Source organism: Furipterus horrens, unplaced genomic scaffold (genome assembly GCF_987537825.1).
Source record: "Furipterus horrens unplaced genomic scaffold, mFurHor1.1.pri manual_scaffold_5, whole genome shotgun sequence".
Lineage (NCBI taxonomy): Eukaryota > Metazoa > Chordata > Mammalia > Chiroptera > Furipteridae > Furipterus > Furipterus horrens.
In genome coordinates, this window is record NW_028327175.1 from 158,220,761 (window position 1) to 158,232,028 (window position 11,268).

At 38.9% G+C, this 11,268-nt stretch overlaps 3 pseudogenes; 2 read left to right on the forward strand and 1 right to left on the reverse strand.

Moving 5' to 3' along the window:
- Positions 1-429: 429 nt before the first annotated feature.
- LOC150010166 (ribosome biogenesis protein NSA2 homolog pseudogene) lies at positions 430-7,717 on the reverse strand (annotated as a pseudogene).
- A 12-nt stretch (positions 7,718-7,729) lies between these two features.
- Positions 7,730-9,171, forward strand: LOC150010167 (protein-serine O-palmitoleoyltransferase porcupine pseudogene; annotated as a pseudogene).
- Positions 9,172-9,671: 500 nt separating this feature from the next.
- LOC150010168 (GTP-binding nuclear protein Ran-like) lies at positions 9,672-10,971 on the forward strand (annotated as a pseudogene).
- The last annotated feature ends 297 nt before the right edge of the window (positions 10,972-11,268 follow it).

Genomic DNA, 11,268 nt, shown 5'->3' on the forward strand with positions numbered 1-11,268 from the left:
TAAAACGGGGTCATTTTAATGTTTTTAACAACAGAATAAATAGTTCTTTTGATGAATGCATACATGTTACCTGCATGTTAATACTCAGAAACATCACAGTAAAGGAGTTTTCCTGATTGATGCATAGTCTTCAATAATTATAATAATTCACATGCTGTCAAGCATTTATGCATCTGTCATATTCAAGATTGTTGGTAACTGAGCATATTTTCCCCATATAACTTTGCCTCCTTTCGTCACAAAGGCCAACTCAATCACGTTCACCTTGATGACAGTATCTTTGGTAATAACACCCTAAATTGTATAAAATGGGGATGAGGGATTCTTCTGTACATCAAGTATTGGCAGGCAAAAGGCAGTTTTCAGTTCAGGATGTGTTACATGGGACTTGAAACACAAGCCCATCAATGTTTTATTAGTAGGTGATTTTCAACTAAAACCATCTCCAATAAAGCAGACTTCATTAACCATCTTTTTCTAGGCTTTCTTCTTTCTCTTTCCTCCTCAAATAATTTTTAATACCTCTGCTTCTCCCTGGACACAAACTATGGGCAGAGGGATTTCCCATTTCTGGCTTTCTCTTTTCATTTTTTGGTTAATCATATTGGACAGTACCTTAGCTCTTGACCTTCCATCTCTGTCCAGAAGATATGCAGATGGTGCTCCTTTTGAAGTCTTTTCACCATTCTTTTGTTTGGTGTTTCTATTTTCATGCACCTTGATAGTCTTTTTCATTGTATTTTTCTCAGCATGGAATTGTTTATGGTAGAGCATAGCCTTCAGATCAATCATCTTCTTTGCCTTCTTTGAACAGTCATGAGCCTCTCACCTTCCTTATTTCTCTTGTTACCATAGTAATCCAAATGACATCCATAGTGCCTACAGTGTAACTCAGTGTACTCATTTTGTGGCACCACTATCTGAGCCGCTGGGTGCACTCCTCCCAGTGCCAAGAAGCTCTCAACTTTCCAGTCTCAGAGACCTGTGAGCAGATTCCATGCCACGTGCAACAGAAAGGACAGAAACTGCATTTCTAACAAGCTCCCAGTGATGTCAATGATACTGGTCTTAAAACCACACTCTGTGAACCACTGGTCCAAATAAGTTTAATTATTATGTGTATGTCTGTATTTATATACAAACATTTAATTAACATGTAATTTATTTTATTTATTATTTTATTATATTATTTTAGTTATTTTCAATTTAATTTAATATCTGTAACCATTAAAAATCACAGCTGTGTGCTAATTTATAAAGCTCCATAGTTACCTACATTTGTTAGGTCTACTTGTGGTATTTTATTCCACACTAAATAAATAAATACATACATACATATATACATACATACATAAATAAATAAATCAGGTCATCTGTATATTTGATTAATAGAATGAGACAACAAATCTGGCCTAACTACTAACTAAAGCTGGCAAGAATATGCTTTACAGAGAGAAATGGTGCGTCCTCTGAAGGTTCCTTATTAATTCCTAAATCCTAATTACAAAATAAATAAAAAGCTGTTAATAAGAAAAGCAAGAATTTGAAGGCAATCTAATTTTTATAAATGCAGTTGTAGGGAAAGTGGAAAGATAAAAGCAGTCTCTGGCACTTTTCCTACCTAGTCTTTTTATTTTTTCCCACTGACCCCCTAAAGGTATGAGAAATTATTCTCCATGAAATCTCACTCACATTAAGCCCTGTTCAAAGGAATCTCTCCATCACAGAGTGATAATGATGATCATTCTATACAGCATGTGACAAATAGCAGCATAATGTGCTGGTGAAAGAAAAGGAGAAACATTTATGGATCTATTAACTTATTTGTTAAATGAACCATTTCTTGATGAGATTTTCCTACTTTCAAAGTTCTGAAGCAGTACATTTGTAAATATCCTAAAACAAAAGACAACATTAATCTAATTTTTTGGATACTGTGTTCTAATTTCATTTCTACATTGCTAGGTTAAAAGAATACAATAAGCAGGAAGGATAGTAATATCCTTTTGTGATTTTCTGATACTCTGTACAATGTAGTTTTAAAGGAACTGACCAGTCAGAATATAATAATTTGGCTTATTTCCAAAGTGACTGATATATTAAGACCAAATTTATGTTCTAAGAAAATAATCAATATCAAGAGTTGGCAATCCTTTGGAACTAGATAGAGGGGGTGCTGGTTGCACAAAATGCCACTGACTTGCCACTATGAAATGGTTAATTTTATGTTATGTCAATTTTACTTCAATTTTTTTAAATATTTAAAACAAAAGTGGGCAATACAACTCTCACAATTTTTAAGTCCTATGATTCTTACTCCTGACATTTTATAAGAAGACAAAAACTTTTAAAAGAAAAGTGTTAGATTTCTCACTGGGCAAATAACCTTAAATGCTAATCTCCCAAAAGCATTTAATTTGATTAGTGTTCCCAACCCACTGAGTTCTTCGTTTATTCTCCCAGGGGCAGAAATCTCAATCTTCACACATGCTGTTCATAATTCTAAGGAAAATCTCAGAAATTTCTGAGAAAAACTTTACATATATATGGCTAAAAAGCAGAGACATGAGCAGGTTACTTTAACTAGCTCAAACTCAGACAGTTTGTATCTTTCAAAATAAATACAACATAAAGCCTTTGATGGAAATTTTCCTTGGGAATTCTTTTTTTTTTAATGTTAAGACTTCTTGTTAAACTTTGATTAAACTTACAATTTTTTATCCAGCCACACTATCAAACACATGCAAAAATAAAGACATTTTTAAAATATGAGTAGTTGAAAATATATTTTCCTTCTCATTCACCCCTTCTGAGGAAACTACTAAACTACATGCTCCTCTAAACTGAGAGAGTGAACTGTGAACCAGGAAGATGTGAGCCAGGAAGCTATAGAGTACATTAAAGGAAAGGGTGACAAGTGAGCAGTAGGCTTAAGAGCAACTGGTCCAGACTGGAGCAGAGATTAGACGAGCTCTAGAAAGGATACCTGGCTGGCTGGATGGCTGGAAGGAAGGAAGGAAAGAAGGGAGGAAGGGAGGAACGAAGGGAGAGAGGGGAAAGAATAGATGAAGGCAAAGAGAAAGAAATCTAATAGCCTGATGTGTTTAAATATAATGAGAGATTTATAGTTCTGTCATAGAATTTGGGATGAATTGGTGATAATCATATAGAAAATAAAGCAGATAAAAAAATATATAATCATTAATGGCTGGGAAAACAAAGGTTATAGTACAAAGGAAATTTAAGCATAGTATAATATGTGGCTTAGCTATGAATAATAATTACATAGTAATAGTCATAGAAACACTAAATATTGTTTTAACCAAATATTTAAAAGGTAAGAGACAGGAAAAGGATGAGTATACTGAAAAAGCTGAAGGCTTATATTTTATAGTAAATAGTGAAGAGAGGACTTCCGGCCAAGATGGAGGCTTAGACGGACGCGCTAGGTCTCCCTCTACAACTAGAGAGGAATACAACTACTTCAAAACAAAGGATAACTAGAAATTCCAGAAAATAAAACTACACGGAAGCCCAACATATGAAGTTATAAGCCAGCGGCGCCCTTTGGGCAGGTAGGAAGAGCGAAAGTGGGTGGTGCTGTTTGCGGTTGCACCAGGGACAGCAGCAGGGAGAGTAATCCCAGCGGCAGGGAGGACAATCCCGGCTGCAGTCGAACCCCCGGCAGCTCGCGACCCCAACGCTGGGGAAAGCAGCCACCACATCTCCTTGAACAGTGAGGCCCAGGGGGGCGGGAGGACGGATCCCGGTCTCCTAGCAGAATAACTGTGTGAATCCATCTTGGACCCCTGCCCCCAAAGAAAGCGCCACAGGGCTGCGAAATAGGTCGCGGACAGGCGCCGGTCGCTGGGTTGTGAGGAGTACACAGGCACTGCCCCCTATTGCCGGCCCAAGAAAACAAAACGCATCTGTCAAAATGAGGCAGACAACTATAGAAATCCCGGTGGCACAGCTCACCAGGCAACAGATGAGGAATCTGACAGATGAACAAATAAGAAACCTGTCAGAGGCTCAGTTCAGGGCCATTGTTAGCAGGTGGCTTACAGAATTAACAAAAGATCTGGAAAAATGAGAAAGAAGCGAAAAACTTTCATAACGAAAGGAACAAAACCACATACGAGACAGATGGTGAGGAAAAAAAATCCAGAGTTCATTTCAACAAACCGGAATATGGAGAAGGAACAAGCAGTCAACCAATGCAGCGAGAGGAAATGGGAAGCAACGATGAGAGGATCAGAAACCTCTGGGACAGCTATAAAAGGCCCAACATAAGAATCATTGGTTTGCCAGAGAGCGAGGAAGATGAACTAGAACTTGAAAAATTGAGTGAAAATATAATAAAGGAGAACTTCCCAGACTTGGGGAAAGAAATAGACTTACAGGTCCAGGAAGCACAGAGAATTCCAAAAAAACTGGACCCAGGGAGAACCACTCCAAGACACATTATAATCAAAATGTCAAAAATTAAAGATAAAGAGAGAATCCTAAAAGCAGCAAGAAAGAAGAAAAGAATCATGTACAAAGGGGTCCCAATTAGACTATCAGCTGACTTCTCAAGGGAGACCCTGCAGGCAAGAAGGGACTGGCAAGAAATATTCAAAGTAATGAAAATCCAAAACCTACAACCACGAATACTCTATCCAGCGAAACTGTCATTCAGAATAGAAGGGCAGAGAAAGTGTTTCCAGGACAAAATAAAACTGAAAGAGTTCATTAGATCCAAACCACTGTTATATGAGATGTTAAAGGGACTGGTTTAGAAAAAGGAGGATCAAGACTATGAAATCTAAAATGAAAACTGCACCACAAGAAACAACAGAAGCTAGGGAATTGAAACAAAGGCAAACTAAACAGGCAATGAGAGTGGAAAAAGAACTATAGGTATGGGGAACATTTTGGGGGGAGGTCAACAGGGAGGGGGAATGGGGAGAGGGAGGGAGATGATATAGGAATTAAGGATCATGGTAGGAGGGAATGGAATAGACAGAGGTTGAGAAGAACTATATGCACAACTAATGGACATGATCTAAAAGGGGAGGACAACTGGAGGGAGGGGGACCACTAGGTGGAGGGGAGCAGAGGGAAGGGAAATTGGGACAAATGTAATATTATAATCAATAAAACACATTAAAAAAATAGTGAAGAGATAAAATCTGAAATTAAAATTCAATAAGCAACTGTATAAGAATATTGTTTAGAAAGTTGTGAGTAAATACCAGCACAAACAACTATAAGAGTTAAGGGACTGCAACAATATAATCAACAAAATATACTTTAAAAAAAGAGTTAAGGGTGGTTATCATATCTGGAGAGTGAGATGTGAGAACAGGGAGCATGGGGCAGAGAATGCTGCTTTTTCATGCTTGTCATACTACAGCAGTTTGTTTTTAAGAAGTGTTTGTATCATTAGATGAAAAGTTAAATTGAAAAACAATATTTATAAGTTTATATAATACCAACTGTTGAGCTTGTATTTTAAAAGTCAGAGTACTATGCTTAAATTAAAACATGCATGTAAGTCAAAGTCTTAGAAAAAACTGTCATAAAGTCTCAAAATTCATAATTTCAGTAACCACTATTGATCAGTAAAAACCTGTCACTAATTTCACCCAAGCTAAGAAGTTCCTTTTCTATATTCTAAGCACTTATTATTATATAGATATATAGACATAACTTTCTCATTTAAAACTGTACTATTTTAGGGTAAAAATATAATTCTTCACTTCAGAGCTTATTGGTAATAGAATGACCCCAAATCTTACTATATATATATATATAAAATATGTATAACATATATATTATATATATAATACAATGACTATAAAGCAATCCACAATTAATTTCTTAGGCTTCAAAAGTACAGTCATTTTCAGTGCAGCAATTCTATGATAATTATTTTCATCACTTTTCATGATGCCTGTAACTTAACCAACTAAATCTCCATGAGGATTTTGTTGCCAATAATTTAGCACTTTTTATTGGCCAACCTAAACTAAGTCCCCTTACATATATTTTCCAATATGTACAGCTAGTTATTCTCCAATCAATATAGAATTAAATTCAAGAATCTTGAATAGCAGCTAAGTCTCTAAAACTCTGCAGTCGTTGCTAACTATATTCCTTTCAAATGAAGTACAAAAGCACACAATACAGCTAAGTTAAAATTTCCAGACTCTGATCACTTCTCGTTGATTACTATGTGTGTGTGTTCTATATGGGTATCAAAAAAATTACAATTGTATAATAGAAAGAACAGGAATTTTGAGAGGGTCTTACTGACTTAACTGAAGTTGTGTAATAGACAAGATTCTAACATGGCTCCCAAGATGCTTTCTTCACTGTAGATAAATATATAACCCACTTTCTTGAGCAGAAATGGTGAATATAATGAAATAGTCACTTCTGTGATTACATTATGTCATTTAATGATGGGATACATTCTGAGAAATGTGTCATTAGGTAATTTTATCATTGTGTAAATATCGTAAGAATACAGTTACACAAATCTAGATGGTATAGCCTACTACACACCTATGCTATATCGTAGAGCCTATTGCTCCTAGGTTACAAACCTGTATAGCATATTACTGTACTGAATACTGTAGGCAACTGATATGCATTGTGCTATGACATCATTAGCTGATAAGAATTTTTCAGCTCCATGTTAATCTTATAGGACCACCATCATATATCCATTATTGACCAAAATGTGATTATGACTGTATATTATATAAAACTCTATTGTAGTACACTAGAGAGCAATTCTCCTGATGTCCTTAAAGACGCTAACTATTATGTTGTAGAGAAGTTCCACATGACAAGATACAGTGGGCAGCCTCTAGAAGTTGAGAATGTTCCTGCACTGACAGACAAGTCCTACAACTACAGGAGCTGGACTCTCCCAACAACTAGTGATCTTAGAAGAGAAATCTAAGCCTTAGATGATAACAAAATCCCAGTCACCATCTTGAGATCTGGTGAGACCTTAAGTAGAGGACCAGTCAAACCAGAACCATGTTCATGACCACACTCCCCTGACCCACAGAAACTATGAGATAATAAATTCATGTTGTTTTAAGCCACTAAGTTTGTGGTAATTTGTTATGAAGCAAAGGAAAACTACTATGAATCACATGATTACCCCTTGGACTGAGGATGGGGGTACACCTTAACAGTCGAAGTAAGGTTGCATCCAAATGGGGAAGGGTGGATCTTTAAGTGTCATCATCGGTTGGAAGGATGGATACTGGAATAAAGAAGAACAAAAATTATTCAAGGCAATATATTGAGTATCTGACATCTCATAGGTCTTCAATATTCAACTCACAACTCTCCTGTACCATTGGCTCTGTCACATAACACACTTCTTGATCTACATGCTGCTGAGCTAGAGACTACATGAGGGCAACAAAATCTAGAAAAACTGGACTAATATAACAAGTTATTATCTTAAATCTGCCCCTAATTCTCTATCTCACATGGGGTACCTACTCAGGGACCACAGTTCCCTGTCTTTTAATAAAGGGATTCAACTAGCTTAAATGTTTCTTTCAGCATTAAAATTCTGTTTTGTTTTGTTTTGTTTTGAATTAAAAAAAAACCCACAGGGGAGCCACAGCTGGTCCTTGCCTGCAGGAAATTTGCCAGCAGGAGACAGAAATAGTGAGCCCCTGGCCCCTGAGACTTCAGCTTCCATTTAGCCAGGTCTATCCATTTCTCCATCTGTCCATTGGGGGCTGCAATGGCCACCTTCAGCCACCGGGAATTTTTCCAGCTGCTCTTGCAGGGCTGTCTCCTGCCTACTGCCCAGCATGGCCTTGACCAGATCTGGCAGCTCCTTGCCAACTGCGTTGCCCACTGCCTCTTCTGGAGGCTCAGGTTGCCATCCTACCTGAAACACACAAGCACTGTGGCAGGCGGGTTCTACCACTTTTTCCAGTTGCACATGGTTTGGGTTGTGCTCGCTGTTCAGCCTCCTGTGCTACCTCGTGCTGTTCCTCTGCCAACATTGTTCCCATTGTGACATCTTCCTCTCCATAACCACCCTCATCTACCTGTTCACGGGTGAGATGCACATGGTGGGCACCGTGCCATAGCACAAGATGCAAGAGGCTCAGATGATCATGGCCATGAAGGTGGTGTCTCTGGACTTCAACCTGGACCAGGGTGAGGTGGATGCAGTTCCCTCACCCATGGAGTTCGTAGGCTACCTCTACTCCATGAGTACTATAGTCTTTGGGCCCTGGCTATCCTTCCACAGCTACCTACAGGCTGTCCAAGCTCACTCGCCGCGCCACCAATGGCTGCAGAAGGTGGCCAGGAGCCAGGCACTGGCCCTGCTGTGCCCTATGCCATCTACCTGCATGTGCCCTTACCTATTCCTGTACTTCATCCCCCTTGATGATGACTGCCTCCTTCAAAACAAGAAACACAAAGCAAGGTTGTTGCGAGCCTATGAGAGTGCTGTCTCCTTCCACTTAAGCAACTATTTTGTGGGCTTCTTGTCGGAGGTCATGGCCACATTGGTGGGAGCTGGCTTCACTGAGGAAAAGGATCACCAGAATGGGACTTGTTGGTATCCAGGCCACTGAATGTGGAGCTGTCTCAGTCCACGGTGGGAATTTGTCACGAGCGGGAACCTGCCTGCGTCTTATTGGCTAAATATGTTTTCAGGAATGCTGTCTGCCTGGGGACCTTCTCAGCCACCCTGGTCACCTATGCAGCCAGTGCCCTCTTGCACAGCTTCAGCTTCTACCTGGCTATGGTACTACTGTCACGGGCACTTATCGCTTATATGGAGCACGGTCCCCAGAAGCACTGGGCTCGGATCCTCAGTGCCCACCAGACTGTTCACACCAGCTTTGCTTGGGCATGAGGGTAAGAGCCTTAAAACTGATCCTTGGGTCCCTGGACATCTTCCACCTGGCCTAACCAGGCTCCCTGTTCAATGTTGACATAGATGATACTACAGAGGAGCAGGACTATGACACGGCATATACTGTCCACAACTGGTCAGAGCTTAACTGGGCAAGTCACTGGGTCACTTTTGGATACTGGATCTGCTACCATCTCATAGCCAGAGGCACATCTATGGATCCTCCCAGCTCCCCCAAGACACCTCCTCAGGGTGCCAGCTCTGATAGAGGATGAGAGAAGGCCCTTTAATTCTTGACTACTCTCCATCATAGATGCCCCCAACATTCCTTCACACACACACACACACACACACACACACACACACACACACGATTTCCATGCCTGCCTATCCCCACCTCACCACAAAGCAGAAAATGGGTGGTCCCTGATGGGGCCTAGGGATGGGGGATGCTTGGAGAAGCAGAGAGGGAGAGATCCATAGCCTCCCTGCTTCCCTACTCCCTTTTTATATACAGTTTGTTATTGTCAATTAAGAGCAGAAAATATTTTTAAGGCCCACCAAAATAATTTAGAATAAATTTTGATTTGCCATTTAAAAAAAAAAACAAAGAAATGACATACTGCTCCCAAACACATGCCCATCTCTCTCAGAATTTCACCTCTGCAAGTGGCATCAAGGAAAAGTTTTAGAAAAAGCCACAAGACATTTGCCTTCTGCACCCAAATTAGCTTAATAAAAACTACCACATGAAAGAACAGAATCTGGGAGTGGCATGGAGGAGAAGGCAATCCAAACTACCAGGGAATCTTTACAAGGTAAAATGTCCATGATTGCAAGTCAATGTTTTGTGACGTTGTCATGAATCATAATATATTTGTTATAATTGTGTGGGAACATATGTATTTTATTTCTTTTTTGTTATTTGCTCCTCACTGCATCAAATGGCAATGCTAAAGACCTAATGTTAGATCTAAAAGAACTCATCTGGAAAGTCACACTTTTTGAAAATATAAACTATACTAATTCTGACCTCTTGGATCATTTTAGCAATATGGTAAATCAGGGGAAAAAGCACTTTTGTTTTTTGAAAAGCCTACATTAACTCAGATAAGCTGAAAATTAAATGTTGAATGTAGTATTTACTTTTGAAATGTTGCAAAGAAATTTTAATCACAATTGTTCTCACCAAATACACATTGGCTTTTGTAATATATTCTTTTCCTTTTCAGTCTTCCTTTCCCCTCAACAAAAACACACTCTGAGTAAATTCTCAGGCCCCACCCAGATCATTAAAAAAACCCTCAGAGTAGTTTTTTGGTTGAAATACTTTAACCATAATCAATTCCCATTACTGTCAAGCTTTTAAGTGGATGAAGAGAACTCTTAAAAGGGGTAGAGGAGGTTAAGGAGGAGAAAGGAGATTTGATTTGCACTTTCACCATTTTTTCAGCTCTTGGTCATACAGGCTGTAGGTACTTCTAGAAGTAATATTATTATATCTGCCCAAGGAGAATCCCAAGTTGTACTGTATTGGTTGTATTGTTTGGTGATGATGGTACTGAAAAAACTACATTCATAAAATGTCACCTGACCAGTGAATTTGACAATAAATGGGATACAGCTGGTCGGAACAAATTTTGTGTACTGAGAGATGGCTATTACATCCAAGCCCAATGTGCCATTATGGTGTTTGATGTAACTTCAAGAGTTCTTATAAGAACATACCTAACTAGCATAGAGATCTGGTATAAGTATGTGAGAATATTCCCATCATGTTTGTGGCAACAAAGGGAATATTAAAAACAGGAAAGTTAAGACAAAAATTAACTGTCTTCCATCAAAAGAAGAATCTTCAGTACTATGACATTTCTGCCAAAAGTAACTACAACTCTGAAAAGCTTTTCCTCTGGCTTGCCAGAAAACTAATTGGAGACCATAACTTGGAGTTTGTTGCTGTGCCTGCTCTTGTCCCACCAGAGGTTGTCATGGACCCAACTTTGGCAGCACAGTATGAGCATGATCTGGAGATTGCTCAGACAACTGTTCTACCAGATGAGGACGACGACCTGTGAGAAAAAGAAACTGGAGCCTGCTCAGAAGGCATTTTATAGGCAACTGTCCTGTAATGTCAGTCTACAGTGTGTTTGCCCCTTAGTTATAGCTAAGCAAAACATGTGTTTAATCTTTGAAATGCTGAAGGACATGAATGAGCTTCAAATTTTTTTTAAATACCTTCATTTTTTTGGACCTGCACATTTAGTTGTTTGGAACGCAGTTGTTTCCTTATTGAGTTTCCCATATAAGACTGCTATAATAGCATCACAATATTCAGTGGTGAAATCGTTTGTTACTGTCATTTCCATTCCTTT